This window comes from Euprymna scolopes, chromosome 3 (assembly GCF_053919585.1).
Source record: "Euprymna scolopes isolate OS-2025 chromosome 3, ASM5391958v1, whole genome shotgun sequence".
Lineage (NCBI taxonomy): Eukaryota > Metazoa > Mollusca > Cephalopoda > Sepiida > Sepiolidae > Euprymna > Euprymna scolopes.
The window spans coordinates 49,086,535-49,110,188 of record NC_136484.1 but is presented as its reverse complement, the minus strand read 5'-3'; the positions used below and the strand labels follow the sequence as shown (position 1 = coordinate 49,110,188).

At 35.2% G+C, this 23,654-nt stretch overlaps 1 protein-coding gene and 1 pseudogene across 2 annotated transcripts in view; both read right to left on the bottom strand.

Moving 5' to 3' along the window:
* Positions 1 to 23,654, bottom strand: part of LOC145254864 (N-alpha-acetyltransferase 16, NatA auxiliary subunit-like) — an 85,969-nt gene that overhangs the window by 55,653 nt on the left and 6,662 nt on the right. The window lies entirely within an intron of this gene.
* On the bottom strand, positions 17,263 to 17,380 carry LOC145263744 (5S ribosomal RNA; annotated as a pseudogene).

The window sequence follows — 23,654 nt, the reverse complement described above, 5'->3', positions numbered from 1 at the left end:
GTAGTTGTGCAAACCCCGCTAAAACTAAGTTAAACAGTCAACTGCTGATTATTCCTTTTTTTCTATTATATGAAGTAATGCTAATCTCCATCTGGCATCAGTTGAAATGAATAGTTTTTATCTTGGGGAGGCTCCATGTTTTGACAAGCTTCTGGGTCTGACTTTTACTCTTGGTCTGAAATGGAACACTTACATCAAATCCGTTGCCATAGTTGCTGGAAAAATGGTGGGATCCTCCTATCGATCAAGTAGATATCTACCTGCTGATACAATTCTTTACCTATATAAGAGCCAGGTGTGTCCAAGGATGGAGTATTGTTGCCACATCTGGGCAGGAGCTGCTAAAAAGACCTTATCCTGCCTTGACAGAGTTCAAAATAGACTTTGCAGCCTAGTGAGGAATGCTTTTCCCTGCAACCTCTTTCACACAGAAAAGAGATTGCGAGCCTGTCTCTGCTTTATCACTATTTTCATGGCAAGTGCTCGTCTGGGCTCCAATCTATGGTCCCCTCTTGTCAAACAGTCACGAGAAACACTCGTCTAGCTGAAAACACTATCAATAATTTTCCCCACTCTTTATATGTAGATTCCATGAACAAAATTTCTTTCTTAGAACTGCATACCTATAGAACTCTTGTTTGCCTGCTTTCCAGCTGGCTACAATATGGCCATCTTCAAGTCCAACATAAACAAGTTCTTGATGAGCCATTCCTCTTAAGTAATCCAATTTACCAAATTTACACTTCTAATGATTACTATAATATTGTCCCTTTGACTACTGTACACTCTTTAACCCTTATCCTTGAGTGGCCTTTGGATTTTGATAAGTGGTGATTCCTTTGTAAAAAATAAATAAATAAATAAATAAATAATAAAAAATAAAATAAAACTTGTATTTACCAAGTTCCAAAATAAACTCTTTATAAATAAATTCCTGTATGATTGATATCATCCCAGGTTTTTATTGTGCAATTCGGCATGACCGGATATGTTCCTTCTCAATTTGAAGTAATTATTTTGCAACAAATGGCAAATTTAAATGATCTTTTAAAAATCGTAAAAATGACTCAAAATGATCGAATGACAAAGAATATGATTAGCAAATATCTTGTTTATTGAAGGCTTTATTTTTCTCCAGTTAATAATTAACATGAAATTGTTTTGTATAGCATTGTTTGCGGTCATAACTACAATCAAAATATTGACTTCTTTTTCAGTGCAAACGCATTATCTCTTTAACATTGAAAAAGAGAGCATTTAAAAAGCAGGAAATTTATTTAAAGAATTTAAATAAATTTATATTAAAATTGTGATCACTTTTCATGGGTCTGTATGCATGCATTTCTTGCCTCTATAGAACTTCCTTTTTTTCTAATCCACTAACAAAAAAAAAAAAAAAAAAAAAAAAAGCCAAATCATAAAGTACTAAAAACCTCTTAAAAATCGCTAAGTTTTTAATTACTTTGTGATCTTGAAAAATCTTAGAAAAATTTAAAAGCATTTTATCAGTCAAATAAAATGTCATTTAAACTTGCTTTAACGTTCTTAGTCAATCCTCATCAAAATAATAAAAATGATTTTTTTTTTTTTTTTTTTTTACATCGAATAATTTTATAGACATTAAAACAAAGTCTGTTACAGTTTTATAGTAATTTGGTTAAATTAATAAACTTTCAAAATGCTATTTAAAAAAATTGAAAAATGAAAGTAGAAAATAACTCACGGACAAGGTTAGTTTAGTACAGTTAAACAAAGTAAAACTAAGTAAAACCAGGACTGACAAATTAAAAAAGGCATCTAATATTTTAAAACATTTAAAATCAGGGTTGCGAAGTCGGAGTCGGAGGTTTTAGCTGGAGTCGGAGTCGGATTTCTAAAAGTACAAGGAATCGGAGTCGGATAAAAAATTCCAACTCCAGTCCAATGAATTTATTATTTATTTATTTATTTATTTTTACTTTTACTTACATGGTTTTTCTGTTTGGTTTTACCAGTGTTTTTGTTTTTTTTTTAATTACATTTTCTAACCAAACAAGACACATTGCCACTTTGTTGTAGGGGGCTACTATCAGGGACCTAAGTTTTAGGGCTACTATGTAGTGAGTTTAGTCACAAGATGTCTGTTCACATTACACTTGAACTTCTGCATGTCAGTACAGTTGGGAAAGCAGAAACCCGGAAGAGAATTCCAAAGTCTAGCGGTTCTGGGGTAGAAGTTATTAGAGTAGAAGGCTTTCTTACATCTGGGGATCTCAACTGTGTAGGGGTGGCACTTCACTGTTTGTCGGAGGTATTTTCATCGAGGGGGTACAAGAGCTTGTAGTTCGTCAGAGCATCTACCATTAAAATACTTGTAAAACAAGCAAAGCGATGCAACATTTCGTCGATGGGACAGGGACTGAAGCTTAGATAACAGTTCAGGATCTATCAGGTTGGCAACTCTCTTTTGAACACTGTCCAGGAGCAAGAGACTAGTAACAGATGCACCAGCCCAAATGTGACAGCAGTACTCCATACATGGGCGAATGGTGGCTTTGTAGAGGTACCCATGTTCTCTGAACGTTAAGCCGAGGAGTTTGAACGAAGTACTTTGAGGTAATGTATTATTAGCCATAGCTATTGGTGGTTGGTAAGGTTTCATGTAATTATTAAAGGAAACAAGCTTTGTCTTGGCAGCTTTGAACATTACCATCTATGTGCCTGCTATAGAGCATGGGGACATCGGCAAATATATCCATGTCAGAGACAATTTTATCAGGTAAGGATCGAGCCCTGAGGTACACCTGCATTTATATCATATTGTTTGGACCTACGCCTATCGAGGAAAACCTGAATTCTCTCATTTAAAAAGGATTTAATTATGTTAAGCATTCGTACAGTAATACCATAGATTTTATTTTCATGAGAAGACCATTGTGCCATACCGTCAAAAGCCTTAGCTATATATAGGACTACTACCCTCCCCTCCTCTGCCTTATCCAGTGCTTGGTATATATGTTCAGAGATTACAGTTAGAACATCTGCAGTAGAACGGGCTTGCCTAAATCCATATTGATGGTCAAACAGAAGTTTAACAGCTGTAAGGTAGTGGACTACAGCTTGATTAATTAAAGACTCAAATATTTTGGCGAAAAGCAGGAGGAAGTTAATTGGGTAATAATTTAATGGGTCAGTTCATTCGTCAGAGATTTTTTAAACGGGTACCACAGAAGCAGTATTCTAGCTGTCAGGAAAGCAAGATACGTTAAGATATTTGTTAAAAAGTTTATAGAGAACTGGAGCAACCTCAGCGGAGCATTTTTTTAATAGCATAGCCGGGATGAGATCAGGTCCACATGCTTTTGATGTGTCTAGGTTTTTTATGATATCATGTACTTGAGAAGGGGTGATTTTCAGATCATCTAGTGTGGTTTCTGTCCAGAGAAAATCAGAGAGAGAATGGTTTGCTGGGTTCAAGGTAGAGTTTGAGGGAAAATAATGGGCAAACATGTTAGCTTTTTCAGTTACTGTGCAAACAACCTCATGATTGTTGGATAGTGGGGTATTGTCGATTGCCCATTATTTACTACACTATTGCAGATTTTCCAGAAATCTACAGTTCCTAATTTCTGCGCTTCAATGTGTTTCCTGGTGGTTTCAGTATATTCACTCTTAGCTGTTGCTACTTCTTTCTTACAATTATTTTTTTTCTTTTTTTTTCACCCCAAACAAAGCATGTTGCCACTTTGATGAAGGGGGCTACTATTAGGGACATAAGCTATAGGGGTAGTATGTAGGGAGTTGGGTTACAAGATGTCGGTTCACGTTACACTTGAACTTCTGCATGTCAGTACAGTTGGGGAAGCAGGGACCTGGAAGGGAATTCCAAAGTCCAGCAGTTCTGGGGAAGAAACTACTGGAGTAGAAGGCTATTTTACATCTAGATTTCTCCTGTGAAGGGGTGGGATTTAGCTGCTTGTCGGGTTTGTCGAGGGTATTTACGTCGAGGATGTACAAGTGCTTGCAGTTTGTCAGAGCAAGCACCGTTAAAGTACTTGTAGAACAGGCAGAGGAATGCAACATTTCGTCGATGGGACAGAGGCTGAAGCTTGGATGACAGTTCAGGACCTATCAGATTGGCGACTCTTTTGAACCTTGTCTAGGAGCGAGAGACTAGTAGCAGATGCACCAGCCCAAATATGACAACAATACTCCATACATGGGCGAATGGTGGCCTTATTGTGGTACAGGATACTTTCAGGCGTCAGTAGCTTTCTAGCACGGTACAGAGAACCTACATTCTTCGCAACAGTCCTGGCAATGCTTTCAATGTAATTGTTCCAACTCATGTTTCCTGCGAACGTTAGGCCAAGGAGTTTAAAAGATGAACTTTCAGATAAAGAGTCATTGGCCATTGCTATTGGTGGTAGAGAAAGTTTCTTGTAATTATTGAAGGAAACAAGTTTAGTCTTGGCAGCATTGAATGTGACTATCCATTTTTGTCCCCATTCCACTACAGATTGGAGGTCATCCTCTAGTGTTTCTGCCATTTCTTTAGATATGTGTTCATTTGTTTTCCTGTCGTGTCTGTTATAGAGCATGGTATCATCAGCATATATACCCATCACAGAAACAATTTTGTCAGGGAGGTCATTTATGAATATTAGGAATAATAGAGGTCCAAGGATAGACCCCTGAGGCACTCCTGCATTTATATCATATTGTTTAGATGTACAACCGTCGAGAACAACCTGGATTTTTCTCTTATCTAAGAAGGATTTAATTATGTTAAGTATTCTTCCAGTGATACCGTATGATCTGATTTTCCTGAGAAGACCTTCATGCCATCCCCTGTCAAAAGCCTTAAATACATCTAGACCTACCGCTCTACCCTCCTCCGCTTTGTCCAGTGAATGGTATATACGTTCAGAGATTACCGTTAGGATGTCTGCTGTGAAACGCGCTTACCTAAATCCATATTGTTGGTCAGTCAGAAGTTTAGCATCTGTAAGGTGATGGACTAGAACTTGGTTAATTATGGTCTCAAATATTTTGTCAAAAAGTGGGAAGAGGTTAATGGGACGATAATTTACTGGGTCAGTTCTTTCGCTAGAATTTTTGAAAACTAGTACCACTTCTAGCTTCTATATACTTTGTCTGTACAGGACTTATGCTGGATAAATCTTTGGTATGCATGTTGCCTCTGAGCAATGGCAGCTGTGCAAGTAGAAGTAGACCATTGGGGAGAGTGGGGTTTGCTATAGAAGTGCCATGTAGGAGCATGTGCTTCAATTGTTGCTACGAATTATTCTGTAATTTCCCCATGGATTGTCTCTTATGTGATCTCTAATGGCATCCCAGTCAGCCTTATTTTAGTATGTTGTCGTTTTGAGCAATGGCTCTTCAACTTGGAGTCGAGAGTTTAGAGTGATCCTATCATTATCACAGCATGATCAGCATTCCTAAGTGTGCAATCAGCATTTGTTACACAATCCTCAGGATTTCTTGTCAGAAATAGATCCATAAGCGAGGCTTGCTGGTCCTGGCGATCTGGGAGACGGATCGTGAATGTTACTGTCCGTGTCAAGGAATGGGATATAGCAAAGTTATGGATGATGCTACTAGCTGTGCCAGTGTAGTTAGAGAAGCCAAGTAAATTTCTGTGGTGGGCGTTGGAGTCACTAAATACATGTATTTGGGCGCTAGTGTCAGAGGAGAGTACTACATCTATGCTGTCAGAGACATGATTGATTATAGTGCAGTCCTGGGTTGATGGAGAGCAATAAAGAAAATACAGGTAGCTAATGCGATGTTGTAAATTTAGTTTAAAGCACATGAATGCCTGGTCACCTGATTCTAGTTTAGATTCCCTAGACATGGGGAGGGTGTTACAAATATAGACTCCTAGTCCATTCCTGTTAAAGTCCTTACGATAAAGTGTAAGATAACCAGACATGTTAAAGATGTTAGAGGGGATAGAGGAGTGCAAGTTAGTTTCACTTAGTGCTAAGATATCTGGGGAGTTTGCTAGGAGAAATGACTCTACATCATCTAAATTAGTTCTAAGTCCTCGGATATGTGTAAATGCAAGCTTCAAGGGAGGAGACGTGGGTGTGTCTGGTTTGAATGTTTTTTTGGGGGATTGAGCTGTCATTTCATTCTATTTCGTAGTTTCAGATCTAGATTGAGTTGCTAGGCAAAATGGATATGCAGAGCCACCATCATGCAACACGCGTAGACCATCAGCCGGCTCATCTACAGGAATGTGGCCCCGGGAATGTCCACCAGAGATGAGTGCAGGGTGCCTTTTCATGCACAACATGGCACTACAACTATCCCGATATTACAAACTGATGATAGAACAGCCGCTCTTAGTGCTATCAAAGAGTTAGGGCTCCTGTACTGTCAGTTGGAAACAGCAACCAGCAACTGTCAAACTGGTACCCTCAAACCTATCCGGCAGGAGTGGCCCATTCAATCCTGTTAGCATATATGGTAAATAAGCACCCCCAAGATGCCCAGGTATAGGGGAAGGGAATACGGCAAATGTGGGGGACAGCATTCATTGCCCTAGTCAGGAAACAAGGCTAAGCACTTGGCGGCTCTAATGAGGCCTTGCGACCACATCTCTGCTTCTGGCTAATAGGCAAAGAAGGAGTATGGAGTATAGATAGGCAGATTGATCAAGTCACCAGCTCTAGGGAGGTTGTCGTCCAGGAATGAGGAGGCCTCCCTCCCCTGTTTGGTGCCAAGACGTATGAGGTTAGTGGCACAGGTTTACAAATCGGAGTTTTCCTTATCCTAGATGGATGACCTAACCAGATCTTATGGTCCATTAGCACTGAGAGGGTTTTCCCTGCACCTGGTTCCAAAGCCAGGTATTTCTATGCTCCCACATGGATAGGAGTGATAGAGTTAGTATCAAAGAATATCTGCTTTGAAGTTACACTCCTCAGAATAGGATTAAGATTGGTTACATTTTTAAAGGAGGTATGTATGAGTGTGTGGGTGTAGATTAAAGGTGAATATATGGTTTATGGATTAGTGACTAATTGGAAAATTATAGTATAAGGGTTAGGGTGCATTTCGAAATGTGCTTTAGGTGTTAGTTTTCATGTAAAGATAATCACCAATCTAATGAAAGAAAGATATAGTTGCTAGTTAATATAGATCACTTATAATCTGGGAACAAACTGTGGCTCTTAGTTATCTATTTTATAGATATTCTATAGAGTATAAATATAGGTTAAGCTAATGTATCCCATAGCAATAGAAATCTATAGATGTTTAGTATTTATCAATTTTGAAAAGGTCAGCCTTCTAAAGTTCAGGACCAGAACATAACCCCTCCCCCCAATGTACGTGCAAAGTATTTGATTTTATATCAGCTTGAGGAGAAGAGCAATTAGTTTCTTGTCGAGTTGAAACAGGAGAGATGATATACTTACAAAAATACAGCATTAATATACAATACAGGGATTTGGGGGAGGATTTAAGAGTATAAGGACTTTAATGTTTATCATGCAAAACAGACAGGAAGGCATCTTGGAGGCAAAGCATTACCCCTTTAAAGCAGACATTTGGAAATAACATTTGTGCCAGTTATTTTAGTACCATGCATCAGTAACAATATACATGTGGCCAGTATAGGCCTTATATTTAAACATTACACTTAGTCATAGAATGATAAATTATGATTTCCAAAAAGAGGGAAGCAGTATAAGTAAATAAGAGCAGGAAAACAGGTTTGGTGAATAAGTGATAACTTAATTGTTTCTTAATCAGTGGTTTGTACAATTTAGCAGTTTTTGTATGGTTTTGCTTTTATTTTTAAGATATCTTATTTTGTACTGTATTGTAATGCTTCCACTTCATCAAGATATTTCGGTCTGTCAGATCACTGCAAATCCTGTCTGGACAACTGTTTTCGTTTTGACGTTATACAAGATCAATGAAAGTTCTATCTTTGAGTGGGATCACTGTGAATAACAATCAGATTGTAATCTGCAAGTTATCCAGTTACTTAATCAAATGGAATTTGGCAATTGGATTAGTCCGGGATCGATCTAGGATTACGATCTTATCTCCCCCACTCAAAAAAAATAATAGGCATAAATCAATAAGAAGAAACCCATGGCACTATAAGCCCTTTATAGCTTTTTTTTTTTTTTTTTACATAGGAGTCACCACTTATCAAGGCCCAAAAGTCACTCGAGGATAATGGTTACTGAATGTACAGAAGTCAATGGTACAATGTCCTAGTAATCGTTAGTAGCGGAAATTTGGTAAATTGGATTACTTAAGGGGATGGTTCATCAAGAATTTGTTTATGTTGGACTTGAATATGATTAAATTGTAGTCAGCTGGGACGCAGGCAAATGCAAGAGAGTTCCACAGGTGTGCAGTTATAAGAAAGAAGCTTTGTTCATGGAATCTACGTTTAAGATTAGGCACAGAAAAAGAGTGGGAGAAATTCTTGATAGTGGTTTCAGCTAGACGAGTGTTTTTCATGAAAGTCTGGCGAGGGGGGACCATAGATTGGAGCTCAGACAGGCACCTGCCATGAAAATAGTGATAGAGTAAAGACAGGCTTGTAATGTCTCTTCTGTGGGAAAGAGGTTGCAGGGAAGAGAAAACCAGGTTACGAAGTCTATCTTGAACTTTGCCGAAGCATAAGAGTTTTCCAGCAGCTCCTGCCCAGATGTGGCAACAGTACTCAATCTGTGGATGTACCGGACTCTTACTTAGGTAGAGAATTGCATCAGCAGTGAGATATCTACTGGGGCGCTAGAAAGATCCCACCATTTGTCCAGCCCAGAAGCTTTTAAAACAGAGCCTCCTCAAGACGAGAGCCATTCATTTCAACTGATACCAAATGGGAGATCAGAGCGTTGATGATATAAAGATAGAAGCTTGGTTTTAGATGTATTAAAAGTAACTAGCCACTTCTTTCCCCATTGCACCACATGCTCCAGATCAGAGGAGAGAGAATCTGAGAGAACTTGGTCATTTACGGCCTTTGCTGTGTTGACATAGATGGTAATGTCATAAGAATGAATGTCTTCGAATGATCTTAGGATGTGATTTGAAAGATCATTGATGTAGATCAGTAAGAGAATTGGGCCCAAGATGAGCCCCTGAGGGACTCTGGCATTAATACTGTGAGCTTCTGATTTCTGCCCATCAACCACTACTCTTATGAACCTATAAGAGAGAAAGGGTTTAATAATTGAGAAAACATTTCCAGCTATACTGTAGCCGGACATCTTGTGAAGTAGGCCTTTATACTATACCCTATCAAAGGTCTTTGATATGTCAAGAGTAATTGCCTTAGAAAGGTAGACTCCGTTGAGAGATTCGCTAATCCTATGAGATATAACCGTTACCACATCTGCTGTAGATCTAGCAGAATGGAAAGCATATTGCATGTCACTAAGGTTAATTTTGCTGAGGTGGTTGACTACTTCTCTATTTAACACAGATTCCAGCAGCTTACTTATGACACACAAGAGATTTATTGGTCTGTACTGAGAGGAAGATGATCGATCACCTGAATTCTTAAATACAGGGCATACTGGTGAGGTTTTCCAGGGTGCTGAGAAACAATTCTCTTTAAGACAATGCTTACACAGCTTTGTAAGTATGGGAATTAGTTCTGGTTGAAGCATTTTCAGCACTATAATTGAAATGCCATCAGGGTCAGTTGCTTTACTGGAATCAAGGTTTTTGATTAGCATTGCATCATCACACACATATTTGTATGTCACAGTATGTTTTCTGATAAAAGACGAAATACGAGGGGTTGACAGCCTTAGTAGCATAGGGTATAATTAGTTGCAAAGTTCTTGTCAAAGAGTTTGGTTTTGTCTGATGCTGATGAGATTACGCAGGTCCATTGATGATGGTTGCGATAGAGCAGATAATTCTGTTCAGGATCCTGTTTTCTATTTGCCAAAACTGGTGGCAATCAAGCTGCTGCTCAGCTACTTTGGACTTAACAGACTGAGCATACAACTCTCTCACATTCTTTATTACTTTTTTTTACAGTGATTGCTGGCAGTCTTAGAATCGGCTTTAGTCTCAATACAGCTTCCCATTTTTCCTTTGATCCTCTTTTCATAAAGGTGATAGTATCTTTTTAAAAATTTCTCTCTATATGTGTCTTTACTCCCCTCTTCTGAAGAGAAGCGTTTGGCTTTGAAATGCCATGGCCTAAAGAGGTTTCCCTATACTGAAATATTGTAGTTCCTTTTAAACTGAAAGCATAAAATTTAATTGTAATTTTTTTTTATTCCTTTGTTATTTTAACTTATTCTTTAAATTTAGTTTGTGTTTTTAGATGTATTTATAGTGTATTTTAAACCACATTTCCAAACTCCCATTCTTACCTGAATTCATTTTAACTATGCGAGTCTACTCCCCATGTTATACAATAAAACATGATAATGAAATTTTGTAAGATGGACTTGCATTTAAAAAAAGCTTTAAATCTATTTAAAATTTTAACCATTCCTTAATCTGCCTTTAAAATAGATATTACTAAAAAATTTATTTTATTGTATTATTTTATTTCCATTTCTATTTTCTGTACTATCTATCTGATTTAAACTATTTTCCCAGATTTTTCTCGCATGTCATTTGTTTATAATATATTAGTAATAGTTAGCAATATATGTATATACACAACAGAAAAATTGGAGATACGCTCCTCTTTTCTAGCATTCATCACCTTTGCTAAATGAGTTTGTATGTTTTAAATTATTAATATAGAAATTTGAAATTTTATCGTTTCAATTAAATAAAAGAATGATCTTAGGATGTGATTTGGAAAATCATTGATGTAGATCAGTAAGAGAGTTGGGCCCAAGATGTATTAAAATCAAAGCACACATTTGGCTCTTAAGGCAGATCCTCAACTCTTATTGCTCTCAAATAAACGCTAATCTTTGAACCCCAATTCATTCCACGTGGAGACACTGGTCTTTTAGCTAGACCACATTGGTCACTTGAAGAACGTTAAGTGCATCTATATATCTGTGTTGTGTGGAACCTCTTTATGTAGATCTAGTTCCACCATTTCTTTTGTTTTCTTTGCTTTATATTCTCTTACATATTCAAGTAATTATTAATATCCTATTCATTTATTTTAAAAACAAACTATGCTAGAGCAGATTGGTTTTCTCTCAGTACTTGAAAGATAAAATTTCTTGTAAATGTGAGAGCGGAATCTATCTCCAAACCTGCGCTTATTTATGAAGAATAGAGAAAAAAGTAAGATACTCAATATCTTCATCCATGCGGGGGCTGGTGTAGAAACCAGGCGCATGGTTAACCCTCTCGGTGTGATGGATCCGTAGATCTTGTCAGATCATCCATCATAGAGAAAGAAAACTGATAACAAAACTGAGAGAGGGAGGCCTCCTCAGTCATGGTTGACAACTTTCCTGGAGCTGGTGACTCAAACAAATTCCCGGCTTGCAAACGTAACTTGCTTAAGGAGTTGATAGGCTCTTCCTATCGCCGGCTTTCACATTTCTGCTTTGCCTATCAGCCTTTTAGTTAATTCCCCGGATATCTTAGCATTAAGTGAAACAAACTTAAACTCTTCAATCCCCTCCAACTACTTTAACATGACAGGACATTGCCGTAAGGACTCGGATAGATGTATGCACGCACTTAGAGTCCATATTCGTAGCCCCCTCCTTTAAACCAGAGAGAAAAATCTTGAATCGGATGACCAGGCTTTTATGTGCTTTTGACTAACATTTCATTACTGCGTTAGTTACTTATATTTTATCTGCCGTTTTTCCTCAAGTCACGATTTATCCTAATCGGTCATGTCTTTGATAGTATAGATGCAGCACTCTCTTTAGATAGTAACGCCCAAATACATGCGTTTGGTGACATTAATATCCACCATAAAAAATTGGCTTGGTTTCTCAGGTTACACAGATGCAGCTGGACGCTCCACTAAATGCTTCTCTATAGCCCATTCCCTCACATAGACAGTAATGTTTCCAACTAACCTACCAGATCGTGAACCTCAGCAGGCTTCACTTCTAGACCTATTCCTCACCACAGTACCTGATGATTGTGTGACTAATGCCACAGTCCACTTGGAAATGCAGACCACCTAGTGGTATCAGTTGACATCACATTTAAATCCCAACCTCAAAGTGAGGAATCATTGCTCAAAACCACAAGGTACCAGGAAACCATTAGAGAACACATCAGAGATGCCTCATGGACCGATATCTTCTCTCTTCTTCTCTCTTCCTGCTTAACAGTGTGCCAATAAGACAACTGAATGGTGCAAAGCGGGAATTGAAGCACATGTTCCCACACGGAAGTATTATAGCAAACCCCACTCACCCCCATGTGACTGTGCAGCTGCTATGGCACAAAGACAGCATGCATTCCGCCAGTTTGTACGTCATAAGTCAAATACAAATAGGCAAAATTCGTAGATGCTAGAAATCACTGTAAGAGAGAAATAGTGACAGCCAAAAGAATGCATGCTGAAATAATCAGGGAACATACAGAATCACCAAAGATAGGAACTTGTGATTTCTGAAAAATCTATACTAGTGTAGTGAATAAAGGACAATCAGTAATTCCTCCACTTAGCAACAACCAGAAGGTTGCATGCACAGTAACTGAGAAGGCCTCTAACTCCACCTTAGAGCCAACAAACAACTCCCTCCCAAATTTCCCTATGCGGACTAAAGCAGCATTAGATGATGTAAAAATCACCCCTTCTCTTGTCTGCGATATCATAAAAAATTTAGACACCTCAAAGGCGTGATCTCATCTCTGCTATACTAATTAAGAAATTTTTAACTGAGCTAGCCCCCATACTTTCCAAGCTCTACAATAAATGGCTTGCTGAATCTTGCTTCCCTAATAACTGGAAGATGGCTTCTGTGGTACCAATATACAAGAATTCTGATAAAATAACAGACCCTCTCAATTATCGCCCCATTAATCTCTTCCCCCTCTTCACTAAAATCTTTGAGACCTTAATAATCAAGCACTAATTCACAACCTCGCAAAAGCAAACGTTCTGACAAACAGTATGGATTTAGGCAATGTCGTTCTACTGGATATATTTTAACATTTATCTGTGAATGCATTTACCATATTTTGGATAAAGCGGTTGGAGCCACAGCTGTAGCCCTTGATACATCAAGGCCTTTGACAAAATCTGGCACAAAGGGCTGTTAATGAAAATTAAACCGTATGTTATAACTGGATGCATACTAAATATAATTAGATCTATCTTAGACAATAAAAGCATACAGGTTGTCATTGATGGATATACATCCAAGCAGCATAACATTAATGCGGGAGTATCTCAGGGGTCGATCCTTGGACCATTATTATTCCTGATATTCAAAAACGACCTCCCTGATAATATTGTGTCCAAGATGGGTATATTTGCTGATGATACAATGCTCTATAACATGCATTAGGGAAGAACAGATGTACATAAATCTAAGACAATGGCAGAATCATTAGAAAATGACCTCCAGACCATAGTTGAATGAGGATGCAAATAGATGGTAACATTTAATGCTAGTAAAACTAAGCTGCTCTCCTTTAACAATTACAAGACACCCTACCTGAGAATTCTACCTTCAAACTCTTTTTTTGGGACTATTTTACCATATTTTACTTTGTGGGCAATATGAATTGGAACAAATAGAGGACATTGCAAAGACTGCTGCAAAGATGGTGGGTTCCCTCTATCGAGCTAGAAGACTACTCACACCTGAGAGTATCCTGTACCTCTACAAGGCCACCATTCGCTCGTGCATGGAGTATTGTTGCCACATCTGGGTTGGTGCATCTACCACTAGCCTCTCCATCTTGGATAGGTTCTAAAAAAAGAATTGTCAATCTAATCGGCCCCACTTTATCAACTAAGCTCCAGCTCTTTTCCCAGCATCACAATGTTACATTTCTGTGCCTGTTTTAATGGAATGTGTTCTGATGAACTCGTTGCACTTGTACCCCATACATATCTGACAAACCCGTTTAGCAATAAGATCTCACCCCTTCACTGTTGAGGTCCTTAGATGCCAAAAAGCTTTCTATTCTAATAGTCTCCTCCCTTGAACAACTAGACTTTAGAATTCCCTTCCTGCTACCAGCTTTCCTGGTCGTACTGATATGCAAAAGTTTAAATGTAACATAAACCGACATCTTGCTAATCTTTCCTAGACATGGTCCCAAAAAGTAGCCTTTTTCGTCCAAGTAGTGATATGCCTTGTTAGGAGTTAATGTTAAATAAATAAATAAATAGAGCTGGTAGAGTGTATATATGAGTATATTTATCATACAATGAATGTTAAACATAAAAAATGATATACATGAAAAGTAATTATAAAATGCATGCTGAATAGGTGTGGGAGGCTCGTATATGGATCTGCAGAATGGATTTTCACATAGGGGTCAAGGCGTCGGAGTCTAAGATATCAAAGGAGTCGGAGTCTGCAATCTAGGAATTCAAGGAGTCGGACTTTCACCATCCGACTCTGCAACCCTGTTTAAAATACACCAATGCCAATTTATTTATTTTTTAATTATTTACCAAATAAAGAATGAAATTTAATATTACAAAAATAGTTACATAATAAATTTAAATAGGTTTTCATAATCAGAAAATAAACTCTTAATTCGTAAAGTGTAAACAGATCATGTCTAAGGTATAAATTTATTTCTGACTACTGGAATAAAATATGCTTGAAAGCAACTCTTAAAAAAATAAAGATTTTTAATATAAGTAAAAAATAAAAATTTTGAGCTTAGTAAAATAAAAAATAAAATACAAGCTGATGAAATGTTCCATCAGATTTTAATTTACAATTAATATCTTGAAAATTTAAAATGATCTAACTTTTAAAGAGATACCTATAACCCAGGTATCAGTAAGCTTTGGAAAGAGGACACAGAACTAGACTTAAAGGAAGGCCCTTTTATGAAATTTAACAAAGTTATATTATCAGATTTTCAAAGTCCAACCCAAATAGCATTTAAGCTGAAAAATCAAACTTTGCTCTGACAAGGCCGTTTTCATTTATTATTGTTGCTATATCTTAAATTACTTCAATCTGACATGAAACATTTTTAAATAATTACTGAAAAAAACTTCATATCTTTAATTAAATAAATTATTTGCCTTATTTACAACTAAAAATTTTTTTCTTTTTCTGCATAATTTTTTAAAATATGCTAAGAAAAACTACATTCAAAGCAACACTGGGTAGGTTAAGCTAAGATAATGTAAATAAAGTATCTTTGATTTGTGCAACTGCCCAGAAAAAAAAAGAACATGGAATTTGATAGTTTGAATTAAAAAGCATTCTTTATTTTACTGCAACAATAATAGAAAATCAATAACTAATTCTAATAGACACAGAAAAAAATACAAATTATTTTTTCTAAATAAAATAGAGTTAGAAATTAATTATTTTTATGCAACAATTCTTTCTGAGGAGAGAACTTCCCTTCATCAGGAGAAATATTTGTTGATTAAGAGAGCAAAACATCTAGTCACACAACCTTTGGATAGATTTCATTTCTTTTTTTTTTTTTAATTCTCATAAACCTATGTATTATAAAATAAGGAGTTCCGAGTTTAATAGACTTTGGCATCAGCAATACTATGCAGACAATTGATTATTCCGAAAATTTCTCGGCCAGCATATGTAAAAGAAAAATTAAAGAATACTAAACGAATATAGACTCAAATAAGCTAATGCGAAGATACTTTTCTGATTTAAAACACCTATTTTAATTAATAAAAAGAACAATTTTAAACATAAAAAGATTGCAATTGTTTTGCTATGTTTTTATTTAGGCATACACTGACACATAAAATAATTAAAAATTTAATTTTAATTAAAAATACTAGAATAATCAAACTCCTAGAATCATTGTTAATTAAGAATCTGCTTAATGACATTTTTATTGACAAATAAAATTAGCAAAGATTTGAAATCTTAAAATCATTTTGAAAAATAACCACTCTTATTAATAAGTCTTCATTGATCAAGACCAAACACCATGCAAGATAAAGGTTAACAAGATGGTTGAATTAGCAATTGTATGAATATTACAAGATTGAAAATGGACAAAATTTGACATTGGATTTGACAGTTTGACCGTAAAATTATTAAATATTTATTTTTTGTAATCAGTAGCCAATGGGATAAAACAAAAATTAATAAAAGAAAAATCGCTCACATTTTTAAGTGTTTGTTGAAAAAAAAAAAAAAAAAAGTTTCATTTTTGTTGCGCTTTCGCACCTCAAAAAAATGTCTACTTTGAAACAATTCATGTGCCAAAGGACCATTCCAATGTTTATATTCTACGTTTGGACATGCATTTTTTGTAGAAGTCAACAGTGGATTTGGAATGAAAATTATATTTCAATAATTTAATGGAAGACAAAGTTAAGGATTTCAAGAAATACTATTTTTGTGTTTGAGAGTGAATGTTACCAAGACAAAAATAATAATCAGTGGTTTTAGTAGCGGAAAGCTCCAAAAAAGATGGAAATTCCTTAGTTCGGTTTGTGGAAGAGAAGTTGAGTGAACTAAATTTCTTGTCGTACTTGTAAGCATGGAGTACACAAATGTAGTGAAATTACAGGTAAGTTGAGAGAATAACAGGTTTGTGCAAGAAGTGTTAGACAATGGAGATAGATGCGGAGAAACTATGTTTGGATGGCAAAGCCACGGAATGTGGAATTAGTATGATTGCAAAAGTTAGGAGTGGATGAGGTAAATTCAGAGAATTTCATTAACCAACAGAATGTTACCACTGTTGCTCAAAGTAAGAGTCTATCAGGCATGTGCGAGCAGTGTGGTCATATATGAAAGTGAAACCTGGCCAGTGAGAGTTGAGGCCATGAGTTGTATGGAGAGAAATGATATGAGCATGAGACAATCAACGTGCAATATGAACTTTAAAGTTAGTAGATGTAGAACAGTTCAAGTAACAAGTTCAGTTTACAAGGGAAGATCAAGGAAAATGGATCAAATGGATTTCCGAAATCCCAAAACAAATCATATCTAAAAAAATGTTCAAGTTGTTCAATTCAGTGTGCAGTGCAGTCAGCACCAACCCTATTCAGGGTTCAACCGGCTTCCTCCGAATGAGGAAGTTTCATGGGAGTATGAAATTCACAAGCGGCCCTCAGTCGCATGTATATTCCCGTTAGGGGAGATGACGACGTTAGATTTTTGCAACTTTTGCAGGGAGGTGTTAACGTCCTCTTACATACAGCACCTGGATTCCCAAATTGGTCACCCATTTTAGTAATGACTAGGCTCAACGTTGCTTAACTTTGGTGATCTGACGGGAACCGGTGTGTCAACATGATTATGCCGTATACTATCTAAAAAAAGGATATAATAGAATAGAAAATGATAAGAACGAACTTGAGAAAAAGAGAGATAAGACCTGGCCAAAGATATGCTAGTTTAGAAGTCAGTTTATGAAAGTCATCCAACACTTGAAAGCATACAAAACGGACATTAACACTAAATATGATGAGGACATTGCATTGTAAGTCTATTAATACCAACTGATATTTGACATTCATTTCACATCCATTTTGTTAATAGTACCAACTAATTTAAATAGATTTTTATATTGTCAGATGTCATCGAAATAAGAAAACCCCTTTCATTAATTTTTGATAGATTTCTAATATTTCACATTTCTTTGGAAAATAAGATTTTCTCAAGTTGTACTTCCATAGATGATGTTTTCTTTCAAAAACACTAATTTAACCAAAAAATTTAAAATCCAAGTTTATTTTTTCAAGTTATGTCACCTAAAAAAGACTAAATTGACAATGTATGATAGACCCTGAAAGTAAGGATTATCTTAGTCTTAAATTTCTAAAAGTCATAAGAAACCCTTTTCTCAATGGCAGCATTGAGAATAGGGAATACCAGCATACTTTGCAGCTAGGTCATAAATTATTTAAAGTCTTCTTCCCATTTTTCATGGCCACTGTAATAATATTCTTAAAATCAAAAGTGACTTTTCACAGAATGCATCCTAATGGATAATGCACTGAAGTTTAATTACTTTTTGATTAATACAGGAAAACCTCTCTTTCTCTCATCATTGCTAATGTTCCATTTGTGGCGAATGCAATCTATAACATATTTGTTTTACTATTTGATCAACATTTGTTTCTTTAATAATCCTTCATTTTCATCCGCTCTTCCCCACCTTTTAATCATTTGTTATCTCCCTTTCCTCCCACTTTTACCAGTCACCCTTTGTGGCATAATCTATTATGTATATTGTGATAAGATCCAGAATTTTAATAGTAACATTTCAAATTTTGTCTGTATATTTTCTTTGATGGAATTAAATACCAATGTTTCTTGCTTTAAGTATATTTTTGTACTACTACTAAGCTCTACTCATGTATTGACAAAAGTTGAAATAAATATATATATATATAAAAAATATAAAAATATAACACGGAAATTACATAATTGTCGATGCATATATATATAGGCATTGTCCTTCAATGTAAGCATTGTGTAAATTTATATATATATATATATATATATATATATATATATATATATATATATATATATATATTTACATACATGCAAAAGAAAGTATTAAACTCTTACAAAGTGCACTCATTTTAAGGACTGACCAAAAAATGTACAAGAAATAAAGAGTTGCCTCCCTTATATTTCATTTAAAATATGATTTGTCAAACTTAACTTTTAAAATGTTACACAAAAATCCAAAAGATTAAAACCTAACATAAAATAAATTTCTAAAGAGAATCTTGAAATTTCCAACAAAAAGAAAAAAAAAAAAAAACTTTACTGTAACACAAACCCTAATTAATGAACAAATCAAATATCCTTTGTGTGAAACTGCAACTAAAAAGTCTAATAAAAGTATTTCCCTAAAATAATATTTTTTTAAAATTGAATTTTAATAGCAAACAAGATAATAGTATTAGAAAGTAAATTTAAAGACAAAAACTACATATTGATCGATGTCAAATATTTAGTGATAAATCAACTCAATAATGAAATATTAAGGTAAACTAGACTCAAGACGTAGAAGTCTAGGGGTAAAAAAAAAACTAAAAGACCAAACATTCTCCTTGCCAGTGCACAAGGCAGAAATGAGTATGTGCAGATTATGCAACCCTTTCTCCACTATGAACTCATTATGCAGGTACTTTTTCGGAGGCCAGTCACTCATCTTCATTGTTGTTTTAATTCTATTATTTAAGACAAGATTAGTATCTACTTTAGTTAAAAACAGTTTTTGTATTTGATTTAGGAAAAATAAAGAAAAATCGGTAGAAATGTACTTGAAATATGAAAGAATTTATATGACTGAAGATAGCTTGCAATTAAATGTCAAAGTCATTTGCAAAATGTCATGTTAAAAAAAAAACTTAAACAGTCTGGACAAAGTTGAGATTGAGAAGAAATCAATTAAAATGGATTGACTAAGTTAGTCACTTCGGAATGTAGCTTACTGTACCCAATATATAGCAGTGATTTCAAAAGTAAAAAAATATGACTTGGGTGCCATCAGCTAGAATCCAAACCAAAACATGTTGCTCTTAACCATTATTTTGCTACCATATGAGCCAAAGCCACATGCTTATCAAACCTTTACAAATTAACCAACTTAAACAATAAATGTATATTTGCACATGCATAAATAGTACATATTAGTTTGACTTAAACCCAGTAAGTTTCAATTTTGATCCTTTAGCAGCTGTTTTTTTTTTTTGCTAAAAACCAAATCAAATTGGTTCCGCAGCCAATATGTTAAGTTTCAAGTCTGTAGACCAAAAATTTATGCAAGACCTGCTATCACTTTTTGTCTCAGTTTCCATTCTGAAATAATTTTTATATCAGTGTCTAAGAAAAAAAAAAAAAAAACAATTATATCTATACTTATTCGATATAGAAGATATTACTTTATTAACATACTAGCATGAGTACCCAGCGTTGCCTGGGTATGGAGAGGTGATATATAAGGCTATTGAGCAACCCTCAGAAAAAAAAAAAATTTTCAATCAAAATAGCAGCAAGTACCTGTGCAACAGTCAAAAAAAAATTAGCCACAGTAGCCAGGCTCGAATGTGAAAGGAGGTGAAAAAAGTTAACATGTTAGCTTCAAGGATGAGAGTTCCTATAGAAACGTTTTAATTTGAATAAAATATGCCTCAAGATGAAGATGGAGTATACCTCTGAAATATATTTGTGATAAATTTCAAACAAGTAAAACATTTGTTTATTTTTCTAATATTACGTTGTATTTGGCTTTCAAGCGCACTTGATGCGTATTTTATTTTATGTTAGCTGTTTAGCCGTGGCGCACTTGTGATGTCGCAGGTCTTCAAAATAATATACGTTTAGATCGCCAGGTGTGAATGACTTGCAAAAATGTTGACGCAAAAACTGACCTCTCCTTGCAAAAAACGGCCCAGTTGCTGATCAAATTAATATTTTTGACAAAGTTTTGGATATATATCTTCCAAGATATCGACCTTTCTAATGATACCAATTTTGTCTGTTTTTTTGCGTGTGTTGAAAGTTTTTGGCAGACACATAAACACATTTTGCCTTTATATATTAGACTAGCAAGGGTACCAGGCGTTGCCTGGGTGTGTGAAGGTGTAGTAAGGACCCCCCCCCCCGGGGGGAGAGGTCAAAACAACCTTAGGCAGTTTGGGTGGGAGAAGTGTTAAAAAAAAAAAAAAAAAAGTGGTAGTAGGCCGGCAGGTTCGAACCCGTAATGCAAAGGAGGAGGAAAAAAAAAAAGTAACATTTTAGCCGATGTCTATCGTGCAACCAGAAGTCAAGAGCATTCGAATTAAACGTAATCAATCCAACGGTGACGATGACTTGCTAAAATATTGGCAAAAAAAGCAACCCCCTACCCAATTGAGGGTGAGGGAATGAATGCTTTTGGCCAATTTTTCGATATTTGTCATCCGAAGGATCGAGCTGGAAAATGATACCAATCTCATGAGTCAAAAGTTTTTGCGAGACATACAAACGCACACGCATATTTTGCCTATTATATATTAGATGTAACATGGGATATGTAAATATTTTTACTTAATTAATCATAATTCTAGCAAATCTAAAAATTTGAAGAATCTTCAATCATTTTAAAAATGCCATGAATTTCTTAGAATGTGTATCCTTGCTAGATTATATCTACCAGATATAGCAAAGAACATTTTTGAGAACAATTTTAAATCATTATTCAATGACATTTGTATAATCGTCTAATAGGGGAGGGGATTTCTCAATTACCAACTTTAACTGCAAGGAGAATTGGAGGCAACTGTTTGATTAAAATGCCATAATAAAACGATAAAATTAATGTTATTTAATAAAATTGATTGAAAAATGTTAAAATTATTTTATTATTTTTAAATTAAAAATTAAAAAAAAAAAAAAAATTAGGAAAATAACAAACTAGGAAAATCATTAAGATTTTAATATTTTTAGTGAACAGCAAACTCATAAAATAACTTTTCATAAGTTTCGTTAAGTATAACAATGAATATACAGCATTACTTATATCTTATACCGAAGCTAAATTAATTAACGTCCATATTCTTATGGCTTTTTCTATATATTTTACTCGCACAAAATACAAGCTAAAATATTCCTTAATTTTGGAATCGAGTTATGTTTGAAAAACTTTCATTTTTAAACGTAATTAGCCACAATCTACAATTAATTCACCAAGTGATCATCTCTTAGTAAATTTATCATTTTCACTCTTTCTCACTATATTTTTGATCAGACTCCACTCTTATTCTATACTAGCATGGATACCCGGCGTTGCCCAGGGTGGACACGAAGTTCGGTTAAGACACAGTTGCTATACTAAGGATATTGAGCACTTTCATCGATACCCCCCACCCACACAACAGTTTCAAAAATAAAACACATAAAAAACATGAAAATGTAACCGCCCAAAAATAGAAGCATGTGACAATCTCCCCACCAGATATTCTAATGGAAGGGATACGAAGAGAAGAAGCTATTCTCCGGCTATTGAACACTTTTTGTTGCCTGTGCGCTGGAAACCCCCACCTAAAAAAAATAAATAAAAAAATAATGAATGAATGAATAGCAACGAGTGCCCGTGTGGTCGCTAAAAAAAAGTCGAAATAGGAAACGCAAAAACGGAAAATAAGAGAAAAAAAATGTTACTGGCAACCGCATTTGCCTATCGGATCACGACGACTTTAAACATCATGACCCGGCAAAAACATGTTTTTAAATATACTTTCAGTTTGCTACGCATGCACGACTTGCAAAAATCTGAAAAGTAACCCTCGTTGCAAGAAAGGGTCCAGTTGACCACCACAAAATTTTTTCTAATTTTCATAAATTATGTGTCTGAGACATCGCTCTTTCAGATGGTACCGGTTTCAACCCAGTTCGATGCGGCTGACAAAAGTTTTAAGTGGACATACGAATACATAAATACACACACAAGCCGACATTTGAGATTTACATAATAGAAGAAGACCAGCAGGGCTACCCAGCATTGCTTGGGATCGTATAGAACTGAGAAAAACGAAGTTGATTTTGAACATACCCATTATTCTTAGGATAGAGGAATTTGATGTCTATGTATCATTTGCTATCTCGAGCAAAAGAATATTTTACCTACCCTAGGACGGGTATTACACAACATATGTATGAAATAATTGTACCTTCCTAAAGACAGGTAATTTACAGGATATTAAATAATTTTACCTTCCCTAAGACGGGTAATGTACAGCACATATTTAAAATAATTTTACCTACCATCAAACAGGTAATGTAAATGCGCATATGAAACAATTTAACATACTCTCGACAGGTATCGTACAACATATATGAACTTATTTCTCTTCTCACCAATGCCACTATAATTGTAAGAAAAATTAGATCATTTTTAGAAGATGGATCAATTCTCGAGCAAAATCATTATTTCAGCACGGTCCATATTCTGTATAAGTCAGTTTTTTTACTTATTAAATTGTTAGAGGAAAGTACAGAATAATTGCCAAAATACCCTCCCCTCTCCATATTAAGAATGGCTTTCTAAATAATAACATTATTTCTGCACAGTCCATATTTCTGTATAAGTTAATTTTTTTTATTTATCAAATTGTCAGGTGAAAGTACAGAATAGTTACAAAACACCCTCCTCTCCACATATTTAACCTGAAGCTGTAAAAAGAAATATAGCGAACAGAAACAAACTAATTGTCTTATTTTTTTATATTAATCTGGTTTTACAAACTCAGTTTAGCAATTCAAACAATCTTGTTTTTCTCATCTGTAGATGAGTTGATCAAATATACCATTTTTGTTGTATATTTGATCAACTCATCTACACTATTAGATTTTAACTTCAGCAAATGGATGTTAAATTTGACAAATGATCATAAAATTCTAATTTAATAAATTCAGTACAGATTAACATTGCCTTTGGTCGGCTCATAGCAAATTCCAATTAGCTATCTTCAAACCAACTCTCTACATTGGTAATGAGTGTCTGTCTAAAGGTACTGTGACAAATGACAGCATGATTTGGTATAATTACTACCATTTTAAGAAACAACCTGTTCAAAATAC